Raw genomic sequence first — 15,972 nt, 5'->3', positions numbered from 1 at the left:
TTGAATATACGAGATCATAAGTTTTTTTTTCGTTTTACTTTCATTTCTTAATAAAATGAGTAAAATATTCTAACACCAAATCATCTTGACATTATACCTTAAATACTAATGGGTCATGATGTAGCAATACCATGTTGAAGTTGGATGCAGTTTCCTAATATTTTATTTGAGATATTTTTCATTGATACTGAAAAGAATGATTCATCTGTGATTTATTTGTGCTATGTTTTTGAGCTATTTTTAATTATAAAAAAGAGAAAAGTTTTCATATGAACAGCAATCATTGGTTTTTTCTAAATTAGGAAATAATCTCTTAGTATTAAGAACAATAAGATGACTGCTCTTTTTACATAGAACATTACCCAAATCTATGAAATACAATCCTGTTAAGTCTCAAGAAAGTGGTAGAAACTGTTTCATCAGATTTCATAAGCTTCTCCAGGCAGAGTCCCAGTCTTATTTACCTAGAACTGGCCCAGCACATGCCAGGATGTATGCGTTCATTAAGTGTTTGTTCATTTGGAATCTCATCAATTAGTACCCACAATGACTCATTTTTCAAATTAAGAACTTATGTTTCAAATGGATAAAGAATCTCAGTCCAGGGCACACTATTTCTAGGAATTCTCATTCGTCACCACTTGATTCTCTGACTCCTTATTCCACTGACCAGAGCAGGGCAGCCCAAGACTACACATCTCTTCCTGGAGCAGGGTACAGGATACCTTCTTATATTTCAGACAGCTGTTAACATAGGCTCTCCAGAGAAACAGCAAACCAATACTCTGTCTACTTTCTTCGTTTGCCATACTGCTGGACTATGGCTGCAGTGTGCGTGACAAGGAATTTTCCCATTGGCTTTCCTACTTTAATGCACAGAAAGGTGGGTGGAGTCTTGCTTTTCTCTTCTTTTGAAAGAAGTGTATCTTCAGTAGGTACCTGAATTCTTTCTGGTAGCCAAAACTGAATTTCAGACTTACTATCCATTTGTGCACCTTGGCAGTTGTGATCCAGAAGAGATTCTAAACAGGTGTCTGGACACTATTCCTATTTGCTTCTGTAGGCAGAAGAAGGCCATTTGCTATGGGAGGGACACTCTTTCACCCAGCTTTTACCTGGCTCTTTATTGCTTTCAGCTGATGAATCACCTACCTGGGAAACAGAATTACTAAGGGTGATGTCTGCCCCCACTAGCTCAATACTTTTGCCATCATTAATTCTGGCTTCTGCGACTTTATAACTGTGACCCTTCTTTCTTCTTATGAAGGTAATATTCCATGAATTTAACTTTATCTAGATTTCCATGTACATTCATGTCCATTCAATGTTTTCTACTTGGATTTCTGGGGAACCCAACTACTTGTCCATGTCTGGCACTATATCTTGCTTTTCACAGGTTTCGAAAGCTAGGGCTCCCTTCAGTTCAGCATTATTGTCTGTTCCGGAAAAGCTCAGGGCTGGCTCCACCTACATTTCTGTAGCAGAAGTATTGTTTATGACTTAGCCTTCCTTAGCTCTTCTGGGTCAAGAGAAAGGCACTCTGTTGAGATGTCTCTTTTGTCCATTCCACTATCAGTTGGAGAAGAAACTTCTTCCAAGTCAACGGAGTTAAAATCTTCCCCTAAAAGGAAATTTTCTTTGGCTATAGTTCAGATGTAGCACGAATGTCAGAAGGTTCCTTGCTGAACTTAGTCACATTACAGATCCATTGGTTGCCCCCCCAGAAGATTCTAGCATCTTTAACTTCCTTGACACAGAGCGAGTGGTCTGAGGGCTTTTTAGGTGTGTATTTTGTTGACTTCTCCAAAGGCCTTGTTGTTTTGGAGTTTAAAGCGATGGTTCTCTCTCCATCCTGCTAGTTTTTGTTGTTTTTTTTTTCCTTGTTGACATCTTTGAAGTCACTGACCCATGGAAGAGATTGTTTCCATTGCCTTCTACAGTGACATTTCCCACATGAAGAGCAAGATGACCTGCCATCACTTGGAGATTGGGAAGGTCTGGCTTCAGAAAAGGGTATCAATCTATTCAGTAAGTTTTTGAGCTATTTGTGATGGCAATGTAATCTTAACTTCATTTTTTAAACAACAAAGCTCCTTTTTTATTTTTTATTTTTTTCTGTTGTTTTTTTTTTCTTTTCTGTTTCAGTTCTTCATGGCAGGAAGAGCGAGATTTTAAAGCATTTTTATTTAAATATATCACATCTCTTGGTATGTTTACTCCTAGATACTTCACTCGCCATAGTAAATGAATTACATTTTATTATATTTCTTAAATAATTGGTAGAATAAGCTGTGAAATTATCTAGGCCTGCTACTTAGCTGGCTATAGTTCTTGATGACTTTCTCTATTACTCCCAGAGGTCAGTGTGGTTAATTTATATTTTCCCAGACTGTGACCTTTTCAAGGTGGCTTGAATCAAGCAAACTTCCACTATTCAGTCAGAGGGAACTCAACAACTTTGTTGCGTTAAATGGAAAACTGTAGATTATTCCTGATGCTGCTGTTTTAATATTATTATTATTGTTATTGTTATTATTATTATTGTTATTGTTATTATTGTTGTTGTTATTGTTATTGTTATTAATCCTGTCACTCCTATTAACTCCAGAATGTGATCTACACAAAGAATGAAGATGCCCTGGGAACCATGCTAGTAGGAACCATTCCAACCATCTCTGAACGGTTCTTTTGGGACTCATTCCCTTCAGGGGAAAGCAGGTGGGAGGCAGTATGGTCTTTATATCCACCCCCAACGAATCTCTAGGATGGTTTATGTCCACCAGTGCAAAAGATAGCATGCATGTGTGCATTTGTGTGTGTGACCAGACTAATTTCTCTTTTTCCACTAAGTTCTGATAAGAGATGTTTAACAACTCAGTTCAATTATTTTTAGTGTATTTATTTATTTTCAGAGAGAGTGTAGGGGAGGGAAAGAGAGAGAGGGGAGCGAGAATCTCCAGGAGGCTCCGCACTGTCCGCGCAGAGTCCAATGCCGGGCTCGAACCCACAAACCTTGAGATGGTGACCTGAGCCAAAATCAAGAGTCGGACACTTACTGGACTGAGCTCCCAGGCGCCCCGGCAACTCTGCTTGATTTTAAAGAGAACTTCTTCTCACCCATCTTCCTCAGTTTTTGAATCTCATGAAAGCTCTATGCCACAGAGAAGTCTTATTTAACTTTGGTATATCTGTCAAGCACCAGTGAAGAAAAAGTGAAGTATCTATTTCCTTCTATTTTCCCTGAATCAGTTTTCACCTTCTGCATGTAAATAAATAAATAAATAAATAAATAAATAAAGGATTCTCTTTTAGCTCATCATGTAAAATTGTATTAATGTTTGGTTTATCCTCTTGCAATGTGGCTATTTACGTTCCCAGTCTATATATATATATATATATATACATATATATATATATATATAATATAGGCTTCTTAGCCAGCTCATTGTGCCATAGACTTTTGACCTTAAAAGCACTGTAAGCTTGTTCTACTGCCTATTTTCCTTAAATACATTGAAGTAAGTCACTCTATAATCTCTAGCATCTTTTTGGCGAAAATAGAGACTTACAGTATGTTTGTTTAATTTTGAACACAGTGGGGCAATTTTCAAATATAATTGCACATTGCCCAAGTTCCAGATTTTTGGTTTCCTTAAACAGATCTAAGTATAAGAAAGGAAATGTTGGAAGATTCAGAAACTTTAGGAAGCAAACATCAGAAAGCCAGAAGGACATTGACTGGATATTGACAATTAGGAAGAAGAAATGACTCCAAGTGACACTGAGATTTTGCAAATGCATAGATGGGTGCATGAAGCATTCTGGGCAAAATTATGAGTCTCAGGATGGGAGAGGAGACGTACTGGGGTTGTCAGAGACGGTGCAGCCACTAGCACTGGCCCGGGGGCTCACAGGCATCTCATAAATGCTTTTTGAATGACTGTTAGATGAATTCCATACAAGACACACTGAATTTGATGTGGACGTTTTCTGTGGTCCTGTAACCTTAAACCTGTGGGCACTCTTACTTTACAAAGCACTTTCATATGCTGCCCCATTAATCCCCACAATAAACCATGGAGTAAAATATCATTAAAGCCCTCTTATAGCTGAGGAAATGGGGCTTAGAAAGATTAAGTTCCTTACTTAAGTTATATGTTTAGCATGAGCCAGAGATGAGGTTTAAGCCCAAGTGTTTTTGAAACCAAAACCTGGGCTCTTTCTCATACTGTGGAGTGTTCCAAGTAGCAGTAGCTTTGGCCGCCCGTAGCTGGCTATCTCAGACACGTCTGAGGAAATCATCATGCTTGGAAAGACACAAATATTTACAGAGAGAGTTAAAAATGAGAGCACATCAGCAGTAGGCAAGAGACTCACAAAGGATGGAAGACTATTTTTTTTTTTCACTGCAGTGTGACCAACACGGAGGGAAACTCAATGCTGTCCTTACTGAGTCAATGATTCCCCAGAATGTGCTGGAAGAAGACAGGTTTGTTTGGGGAAAAAAAAAATCAAAGACTACATATGCCAGAATCATGGTGAAAGAATCACCAGTAGCTGGAAACCCATTTCATGGAAGAGTTAAGGATTTTAAGAAGCAAAAAGAAAGATTCCCCAGGATTCTTCTTGAGGAAAAGGTGATGTATTTCAACTACAATACCCTGAAATATCTAAAAAAAAATAAACAACTAATATTCTTTTTTTAAATTTTACGTGACACCTTTTTGTAAGGGTGTCTTAGATGTGGGTAGAATATTGGTGAACTACATGACAGCTGAGTGGTTTTGCTGATCGATGAGATTGCTTTTGAGAACTTCTTGAGAAATCACTTTTGTTTTTTTGCATTGGTTTTTGTTTGAGGTCATTTTTTATAGGTCTATTGGACAGTCCCTACATCCATTCTATACCAGTCACTTTCAGTTGGATCCCTTTTAGCTCTTTCTTTATTTCATTTTGATTTTAAAAGGCTTATCTCCTTTTGCTTAATTTTTTTTACTCTAAAGAAATTATCTGTGTGCCCAGTTAATATTGTTATTTGTTTATTTCATATCCTTTTTCCATATGTTACCATCTCCTTTCTGAGTTTTTATTTTGGGCTTATGGTATTGTTTTCTATCTTCTATCATTTTCCTAATTTATTTTAGCTTGTTTGGAACATCTGTTCTTCCATTGGAGGGCTTCCATTTCCTAGACGGTCATTATTCTATGTCAATATATCTTTTTAAAAAAAGGAAACGCATGGTATTTAATTGTGATCATTTGTGTTGTGCTTTCTCTTTCTCTACATTAAATTCGTTTCATGGCATTTGAGGAAGAAGGAGTGCAGTCGAAGAGTTTTTCTAGGCTCATGACTCTAACGCCTTCCCTATAATTTCCATCAGTTCTTTAATGTTATGGTCCCTTACCATTTGAAATCTTCTAGTAGTGTCCTTTGTTTATATTAAACACACCCAACTCCTGCTTTTGCCCCTGTTGTTCCTCTTCTAATAAATTTAGGTTTTCTTTCAGATAGTCTCTCCTTGATGTAGGGTTCTGTTGTAGAGGGATTTTGCAGACTTCATAGACATCAGATCGTTCACGTGACATCATCTTAAATCATGGACTCACGCTATTTAGCCACAATTTAGCATACGAGAAAAATACGTATAGTTTCAGTAGAGTTTTTCAAATTGTCCTGCCCATGTTCCAGCGCACGCCTGGTGGCAAGTTGGGGCATCTCCACTTCTCGCATCCATCACGTGTCAGCTTGTCCCTCTTTCCTCCTGAAGAGATGCTGGTACCATTCAAGTCTTGTGTTGCCAGGCATTTGTACCCTCTCCTCTCATTTCCTGGTTTCGTGTCGTGTCACCGTGGGGTGTTGGTTTTGCTATCATGGTTCCAGCCACTGTTTTCATAGCTCTTCACCTGCCCTCAAGGTGAGAGCACAAAGCTCAGCCTTCAGGCTTTAACTGGTATAACTGCTTGGATTTTGGGCTTGAGTGCTTTAAAAATACATATTTCTTGGGACTCCTAGGTGGCTCAGTCAGTTAAGCATCCGACTTCCGCTCAGGTCATGATCTCACAGCTTGTGAGTTTGAGCCCCGCGTCCGGCTTTGTCCTGACAGCTCAGAGCCTGGAGCCTGATTCAGATTCTGTGTCTCCCTCTCTCTCTGCCCCTCCCCCTATTCATGCTCTGTCTGTCTCTCTCAAAAACAAAGAAACATTAAAAAATTAAAAATACATATTTCTTAATTTAACAAAAGAGAATAAGCATCTATATTTTACTTATTTATTTTTTCAATATATGAAGTTTATTGTCAAATTGGTTTCCATACAACACCCAGTACTCATCCCGACAGGTGCCCTCCTCAATACCCATCACCCACCCTCCCCTCCCTCCCACCCCCCATCAACCCTCAGTTTGTTCTCAGTGTTTAAGAGTCTCTTATAAGCATCTATATTTTAGATGCCTTATTTTCTGAAACTTAAATCTTCATATCCTTCTGTAAAAGTTTGTACACATACTCAAACACATACACTAACCCCTCATAATTGAAAACTTACCTTGATCTCCACAAAACATTCTAAATGACACAGCATATTCTTTATCACCAAATTACCTCATATATTCTCTTTTCCGCTTTATAATTGTTATCAGATTGACGTGTCTGTCCTCATTATCAGAGTGAACCACAGAGCTGTTCCACTGGTTTGATTTTACTGTAGAATGGTGTCCTTTTTTTTTCTTTAAGACAGAAAATTCCCAGTCACCCCTCCTATCCCAGTGACAAATAGAAAAAAGAAAATATCTTAGCAAACTGAAAACAAACACCTGTAGTGATGAGATAGGAATGTTTGTTTTTTTTTTTTTTTTTGCAATTTAAAAAAACTAAACCCATGTTTTTCTTGAACACTCAAGTTTATGTATGGATTTCATTAAGAATGTTACCAGATGTCAAATATTTACAAACCATTTCTACATTTCTTAACTGGTGATAAACTAAGAAGTAAACGATCGTCTTTGAGTGGCAGTAAACACTATGATAAATACTCTGCCCAGGAAATCTTTACCTGCTGGAAACGATTTTTAACTGTCAATGTAGCTCTAATGCCTTATTTTCTACTTGGTTATATTTGACGTCTCCTGAAGCCAGACCATTAGTGAGATGCGTTATCTCACTGAGGCCTTCCTCTGAACCTTTACAAGGACACCCCACAGCCTGTGGCCATACAGGCTCATAGTCTCCTGAGCAAGTTATCGAGGACTGCAACATCTTCATAGTGTTCTGAACTATCCATTTTTAACTTAATTTAGTAGTTAATGCAGTCAAATAGGATATATGATTAAAATGTAAAACACAGCTCTGTGCATCTAGCTAATTGTTTGTTTGGTTTAACTAATTAATAGGATCTATTTCAAAATGTGCCCAGTTTTATGAAAAGTAATTTTGGTTCTACTACAGTAATTTGTACACTCCATAATTTCTGGCACAGTATATGGCAATTTACAAACTCACTTACGGTTTCTTTTTACTCATATGATATATATACTTAGTATGTGTGTGTGTGTGTGTGTGTGTGTGTGTGTGTATACATACATATATATATATATGTAAAGTAATTCATGTGGCATTCAACACAAGAGTTCTAGTAATAAATATAACAAGCTTTTAGCTAAATATTTTCATAAAGTGGTTTAAAACATTTTTCCTGAGTAAAATTCCATTATAGACTCACATGCACACACACACACACACACACACACACACACACATCTTCTTTATCCATTCATCTTTGGACACTCAGGTTGCTTCCATATCTTGGGTATTGTGAATAATCTTGTGATACACCTAGAGGTTTATATATATTTTTGAATTAGTGCTTCTATTTTCCTTGGGTATATACCTAGCAGTGACAGTACTGGGTCATATGGTATTTCTATTGTTAATGTTTTGAGGAACCTTCATGTAGTTTTCCATAGTGACTGCTTTGCTGGAAAAAAACAGGTGAAGGGGATTAAGAGGTATAAACTTCTAGTTATAAAATAAATAAGTCATGGGCACGAAAAGCACAGCACAGGGAATGTAGCCAGTAACACTCTAATAACTTTGTATGGTGACGGTCACTATACATGTGGCCGTGAGCAATGCGTAATGTACAGAATTATCAAGTCACTATGTTGTAAATCAGAAACGAATATAAAACTGTGTGTCATCTATACTTCAATAAAAAAGCAATTAAACAAATAAACAAATTTCCTGGAGCTCAAAACCTAACTTATATTTTCAAATATGACTCTTATTTTCTGGAAAAAAAAAAGTCTCACACGGGTGTTACCAAATCGATTTTCACGTGAATAATTCCACATTTTCCCCTGAGAACAGTGCTTACTGAGAGCTTGAGGGATTTGAAGTAAAGGGCAGTTTATCCTCTGCATCTTCCTTGTGATTTGTATTCCTCAATCAGAGATTAAAACTATTTAGAAAGTAAATCTTCCCAAGCTCTTTGGACCTATAGATACAAACTGAAAACATAAGTTTGTTCAATTCTCCATCTTCAAAAACTTCCAGCCAAGTGGAAATCTTAACTATCTGTTACCTTTCAGGATACAGAATGATTTAAAAAAATGATTTTCTTCTTTTAAAAATCTTGTATAAGTTTCAAAAGAAAGGAAATAAAGGAATTAAAATTTATTGGAAGTCTAACATTTGTCAGCCACTATGCTGGGACTTGTGCTTAATCATATTGACTTCCACTTAATTTACTTACTTTTAAAGTATCATGAAAACTAGATTATATTGTCTTATAAATGAAATAGATGTCCGTGTCTTCATGATATGTTAAAGCCTCAAAAATAAAATAGGTTTTATTGTCTTATCTGACATGGGAAGAAACGATGAGATCAAAACCACAACTTAACCATCAGTAAGTAAGATGTTTGTATAGAAGCTTCACTGGCTCAAATGGTGAGTTTTCTCATTTTCCTCCTCACGTTGTGTAAGGCAGGCTCACCGGGGTTAGAGAAGCCATTCACGGGGGTAATTGCTCCCTGCAAAATAATAATCTATTTTTTTTTATCTGAAATAACATTTCAAAGGCAGAATGGAGCTAGGATTGTAACACTTACTTGCATAAGGGATACATGTTTGGTACTATTTGTCTCATTTTAAAAATAGGAGCTTAAACCAAATAAACAGAGATAATGTACACGTCGACCGTGAGAGGAATTCTATACTTGCTTGGAAGTTCACGATCATATGAAAATGTGAAACTGTCACATAATTTTACCAAAAGTTCCTTTACTCTTTCTTGAAAATGAAACAGGAATTCTTGTGAGTTTCATAGTCTGTAACCCGTTACAAGAAGCGCATTGTACAAAAGAAGGAAAAAAAGAGTTTGTTACAGTTAGAGCAGTTTGGAGCTCAGTAAGCAAGATTTCATTCTTGGCTGGTGACAAACAGGCAGTGTGGTCATGAAAAACTAATTCAGCTGTCTGTCCCTCTATTTCCTTGTCTGTGACATACCAGGAGGAAGTCAATATTCCTGTCATTGGCATTATTGCTTATCATTGTCTGAAAGTTTAATCAATGGAATAACACAAGAAATGGAAATGTGAGCCATCCCTGTTGGATCAAAACCAAAAAGCCACTAGAAGACAACACAGGGGAAAACGTGTTGATTCGTCTTAACGTTGGTCAGGTCAATGGTTTTTTTGGCCATGACCCCAAAAATACAGGCAATAAACGCAAAAAGTAGACAAATATGATTACATTAAACTAAGAAGCATCTGCACAGCCAAGGAAACAATTAACGAAGAGACAACCAGTGGAATGAGAGAAACTATTCTAAAGCATACATCCAATAAGGGGTTAATATTCAAATCACGCAAGGAACTCCTACAACTCAAGGGGGGAAAATAACTCAGTTAAATAGGCAAAGCGCACAAGTAGACATTTTCTCAGCGAAGATATACAAATGCCCAACAGGTATTTGAAAAATTGCTCAGCATCACTATTCCTCAGGGAGATACAGAGGGATTAAAGAAAAGAGAAAATATATACTGTCATTATATACTAGCAGATGTCTTAGATATAGTGGGCAGTTCATAAGGAAGGACCAGGTGGGACACACAAATTCTGGAATTTTCTACATCTAAATGAGCCGACACCAAAAGTCTGGGTGGTCTTACCAAAGACGAGTGCAGAGAAACATGAGAACCCAGGAGCCACATCCCGTGTCTGATGGAACTAGGTTACCAGGGGATGGAGGAAGAAGGGGCCGTAAAGCCAGAGGAAAACAGGTGAAAATGGTACCTCGAAAGCAAAGTGAGAAAAGCGGGGCAGGAGCGGAGCTGTTTATCTGAAACAAATGCGATTACATAAGATGACTAAAACCGACCTCGGACCCAAGGAGTCCGATATCCCAGTGAAATCCTTTAGGAAATACTCTCCTGTCACTGATCTGAGATGAAGGAAACAGTAACCCGACTTGCACACATGATTACAGAAACGTGAGTAAAACAATGACAAAAATATCTACTTGGTTACTAAAAGAAATGTGTATTATTAACAAACGAGATTTCGCACAGAAATGAAAAGACGTTTTCTCATGCTCAGAAATGCAGTAACATCATCCATAACACTAGAAAGTCAGATGAGAAAAGCTATACCATCATTTTTCAGGAGTCTGCAAAGGTCGTCATGGAATTCCTCAGTAAATTCTATGGTGAAACAGGCTGTTTCTTTACCCAATACATAAGCTATCGAGATGTACTTCCAGGAGGCAATTATGGTTTTTAACTTATATTTTTGTTTTTGAGTTTTCAAAGATTTAATTTTTTTTTCAACGTTTACTTATTTTTGGGAGAGAGACAGAGCATGAACGGGGAAGGGGCAAAGAGAGAGGGAGACACAGAATGGGAAACAGGCTCCAGGCTCTGAGCCATCAGCCCAGAGCCTGACGCGGGGCTCGAACTCCCGGACCACGAGATCGTGACCTGGCTGAAGTCGGACGCTTAACCGACGGCGCCACCCAGGCGCCCCGAGTTTTCAAAGATTTAAAATGTCTTTTTTTGTTTTTGTTTTTTTAAAGAATGCATGCTGTATGAGGGAACACCTGTCATTTCTTCTGTTTTGTTTTTATCTGTTTGCACAAACCATTCTTTTGCCACGCACCGTATCTGGTGACTAGCCACCTTCCTTGATCCATGTGTATATGAGAAGCAGGCGACCTTTGTCACGTCCCCACACAGTCTACAGCTGATTAGTACAGAAGTGACACAAGCTGAGATCATCTGCATGTGTACCTGAGCTTCTGAATCAGTATCCTTCTGAGCGGCTGAAACTGAGGACAGGTAAACACGGTCCCTCTTGGTAACCACGTTTATCATTTAAACAACAAACAGAAGAGATCTCAGATTGCCAGTGAACAAGGAGAAGGCAGTGGCTGGAGACACATGCAGGAGGAAAAACAAACACAGGCAAGAGGTAAAGTGAGAGAAGCATCCGGATTCTCAGTAATATTTCAACCCTTTTGTGCTAATCAAATTCGTATTGCTATATTCTTATAATTCATTTTGCCATTGAAATCCACACAGGTTGAATTCTTACGTAAGGCTCAAGTGCTGAAATGACCATAGGTAGTAGATTATGTTAATTCCCGGATTTATTTTCTAGCGTCCTGAAAAAAAAAATCTCGGAGAATGAAAAGAGATAACGTAGACCCATCCTCCTTCTATTAAAGAAAGAGATGCTTTTCTTAGAATCAGGAAGTTTCCTTATGACATTCTTCCTAAAAATTTGAATTCCAAGCAAGCAATCAATATCCAGTACAAATATTTTGAAACGATGGCGTACATATACGAGTAAACATCCAAAAATAAAAATAAGAACATGTAGATATATTTTTTTTCAAAGCACAGACTCCTCACTACATAATTATATCTCTAATACACTGAAAACTACAATGGTATAGAAAAACATTTAAAAATGTATTTCAGCTTATTGTTTATATTATTTTACAGTAATATTTTCTGATGTAACTTTTTGAGTTCCAATTGATCTAACCAAATGATTCATAAATGAAGGCGAAATCAGTATTCCATAGAGGCTGTTTTGCACAATAAAAACAATAAAAATACCTTTCAAGCTGTAGAATTAAGGACCCAGAAGCACAGGCTACTGTGTGATCTTACAAATATCTTCAAATAGTGTTGCAGGCATGCTGAAAATCGGAACAAGTTTTCAACTGATAAAAATGATTAAAGTCCTAGGATTATTGAGATATGATACCACAGACTGGAACGAGATCAGCTAAAATAATTGCACGGTGCATCATTTTTGAACACAACCGGTATTTTTCTTATTCTTTTGCATATTTTTAAGGTTTGTTTTCCGAGTAACGAGCCATGAATATCTGTATTAACTTTCATGCATAACTGATCCATGTAGTACAATCTCATCTATTGTATTATTAAAATGAGGATTTTTGTTATCAAATGAAACGTAATATAGATAAGAGTAGTTTGGGAAAATGGAAACAAACAAAATGGAAGTATTGCGCTCCAAGATTCTGCTACTACCATAGGCTTTCTGGGTTTTTATCCTACAGGTTTGTGTTTTTGTATGACAGACATTAGCTTATATATAAAATTTTGTTGACAGGGTCTGCATGGCTTTAAATGCCAATAGTACAGCTTAGAATATCAACGATAACAAGGTAGAAAAACAATGTTGCAGAAAAAAATGTCAAAACGCAAGTAAGACCTTATGCTGATTTTCAGGGCGCCTGGGTGTCTCAGTCGTTTGGGTGTCTGACTTCGGCTCAGGTCGCGATCTCACGGCTCGAGAGTTCAAGTCCTGCTGACCGTTTGGAACCTGAAGCCCGCTTCGGATTCTGTGTCTCCCTATCTCTCTCTCTCTCTCTCTCTCTGCCCTTCCCTATTCACGCTTTGTTTCTCTCTCCTTGAAATATAAATAAATATTTAAGATTTTTAAATAAAAGACTTTATGCTGATTTTGTGGTTAAGTCCATTTCTGTCATGAATTACTGTATGCTCATAAGAAAGAATCAATAAACAATTGTTCACAGACCAAAGTGACTTCCTTTTGTAGATAAAACTTGACTGGAACATGGCCACATTCACTTGTTAATGTATGTGGTCTGTAGTGCTTTTGCTCTAAAATGGCAGAAACAGTTATTGCGGCAGAGATGATATGGAAATATTAATTATTGATCCCCGTACTAAAAAAACGTTGGCCAACTCCTGCAGTAGAAGATCTAAGAAATGTAACATTTGGTCACAGCATCCAAATGCTTACGCTGGAGGTAAGTAGAAAAATATGCACATTTGGGGCCCCTGGCTGGCTCAGTTGGTTAGGTGTCTGACTTTGGCTCAGGTCATGATCTCCTGGCTTATGAGTTCGAGCCCCACATCAGGCTCTGTGCTGACAGCTCAGAGCCTGGAGACTGCTTCGGATTCTGTGTCTCCCTCTCTCTCTGCCCCTCCCGTTTGTTCTCTGTCTCTCTCTGTCTCTCAAAAATAAATAAATGTTAAAAATAAATTTTAAAAAAAGGGAAAGAAAAATATACACTAAGTACATAACCACCCATATCTGCAGTTTGTCTAATAAGTTCCTTAACCGTGATTTTCTACTTGGGAAAAACTCCATTTGAGAGAGTTATCCAGGATCTTTAGTGATATAGGCAAAAGTGATGTTTCTAGACAGACTAGGGTGGATTAAGAACCTAACATTTAAAAAATTGAATTGAGGAGTGCCTGCGTGGCTCATTCAGTTAAGCATCGAACTCTTGATTTCTTTCAGCTCAGGTTATGATTTCACAGTTCATAGTTCGAGCCCCTCATCGGACTCTGCACTGACAGCACAAAGTCGGCTTCGGATTCTCTCTCTCCCTCTTTCTCTACTCCCTCCCCGTTCTCTCTCTCTCTCAGTATAAATAAACATTAAAAAATACAAGTTTGAGTTGAAGACAAATAAAAATAACATTTTATTTCATCTATGTACAGTTTAAAAGTTAACATATTTAACATAATGTTGATTTATATTTTGATTTTTGATTTAACAACTCAAGAGTGAACCATAGCTGGAATTCCCTTTAGAAGCTTAAAAAAAGGCATGCATCCGGTTGAAAATACAGACACAGCTGTAAAATCTAAACATTTTCAATCCCATGTATGTTTTATGCTTTGATAAATGGTGTCCATAGAGGTGAATAAAGGTATAGAAGGAGAAATATATGCGAGTGTCAGCTTCTCTTATGGTATGAGTTTTGAAGACTGATTTTGTTTCCTTGAGTGACTTGATATAAGTCCTAGAGTATAAGGAGAATTACTATTCTGGATGAAGAACTACATTGAAAAAAATAATATTGTAACAGAGAAACATTAGGAATACAGAACTAGAATGTTAGAATGTTAGTTAAGCTGTTTGTGCCTCTCTTATTTGTGAGTTTTTTTTTTGTTTTTGTTTTTTTATTGTGGTAAGGATAGTTAACACAAGATCGACCCTCTGAACGCATTTCCCAGTACACAAGACAACGGCAACTGTCATGGAGCAGATCAATAGAATTTATTCATCCCACATAATTGAAACTTTACATGCAGTGAACTACTCCCCACTTCTCCTCTCCTGACAACCGCCATTTTGCTCTCTTTCTATGAGGTTGACTGTTTTAGATATCCCTTGTAAGTGGGACCATGCAATACTTACCATTTTGTAACTGGCTTATTTTACTTCACATAATGTCCTCCAGATTTGTCCCTGCTGTTGCATAGGACAGGATTTCTGTCTTTTCAAAGGCCAAATAATATTCCAGTGTGCGTGTGTGCATATGTGTACAAATGTGATTATATGCATATATACATGTGCATATAAATACATATAATATATAATAAAATGTATATATAATAAATATATAATATATATTTATACATAATAAAATATACACATATTTGTACACACACATACACATATACAAGAATTGAAATCAGAATGTCAAAGAGATATCTGCATTTCCATGTTTATTACAGCATTATTTGCGTGGGAGTAATAAGCATCATAGTGAAGATATCTCTTTGGAACTGATTTCAATTATTTTGGATATATACCCACAAGTGGGATTTCTGGATCATATGCTAGATCTGTTTTTAATTTTTGAGTGACCTCTACACTATATATATATATATTCTAAATGGTGGCTGCACCATTTTGCAGTCCCACCAACAATGCACATGAGTTCTAATTTTTCAACATCCTCCTTCTGATATATATATATATATATCTCTAATATATGTATATATATTATATATATATAGTTATATATATAACAATGTTATATATATGTATATATATTTGTTATATATATAGCAAATATATATATTATATATATAATATATAAGATATATATTTTTATATATATATTTATGTTATATATATATTATATATATATTTATATATATATCAGGTATAGATAAATATACATATACAGATTTATACATATATGTATATGTATAACATACATATACATATTTTGGATTTTGGAAAATTGCCACAGCTGTTGGCTATGAAGTGATATCTCATTGAACATTTCTCTGTGGATTAGTGATGTTGAGCATCTTTTCATATACCTTTGGCTATGTGTATATCTGTGTTAGAGAAATGTCTATTCAAGTCTTCTACCCATTTTAACAGAGTTCTTTATTTGCTACTGTAGGATTCCTTATATATTGTGCAAATTAACTGCTTAGCAGATATATGGTTTACAAATATTTTTCCAATCCTATGTTGTTTTTTTCAACTTGTTGATTATTTCCTGTGCTGTGCACAAGTTTTTCTTTGTTTGTTTGATGTGATCCCTTTGGTCTACTTTTGCTTTTCCTTTGATGCCACATCCAAGAAGTCCTTGCTAACACCAATGTCATGAAGCTTTTCCCCCTATGTTTTTTCCTAATAGTTTTACAGTTTAAGTTCTAGT

General features: G+C 36.6%; 1 pseudogene; it reads right to left on the bottom strand.

Moving 5' to 3' along the window:
* Positions 1–747: 747 nt before the first annotated feature.
* Positions 748–15,972, bottom strand: part of LOC124508743 (nuclear receptor coactivator 7-like) — a 62,599-nt pseudogene continuing 47,374 nt past the window's right edge.

Source organism: Lynx rufus, unplaced genomic scaffold, assembly GCF_022079265.1.
Source record: "Lynx rufus isolate CCGP_SWC_20201006 ecotype Redwood Valley unplaced genomic scaffold, mLynRuf1.p SCAF_1, whole genome shotgun sequence".
Classification (NCBI taxonomy): domain Eukaryota; kingdom Metazoa; phylum Chordata; class Mammalia; order Carnivora; family Felidae; genus Lynx; species Lynx rufus.
This window is presented reverse-complemented; position numbering and strand designations above follow the sequence as displayed.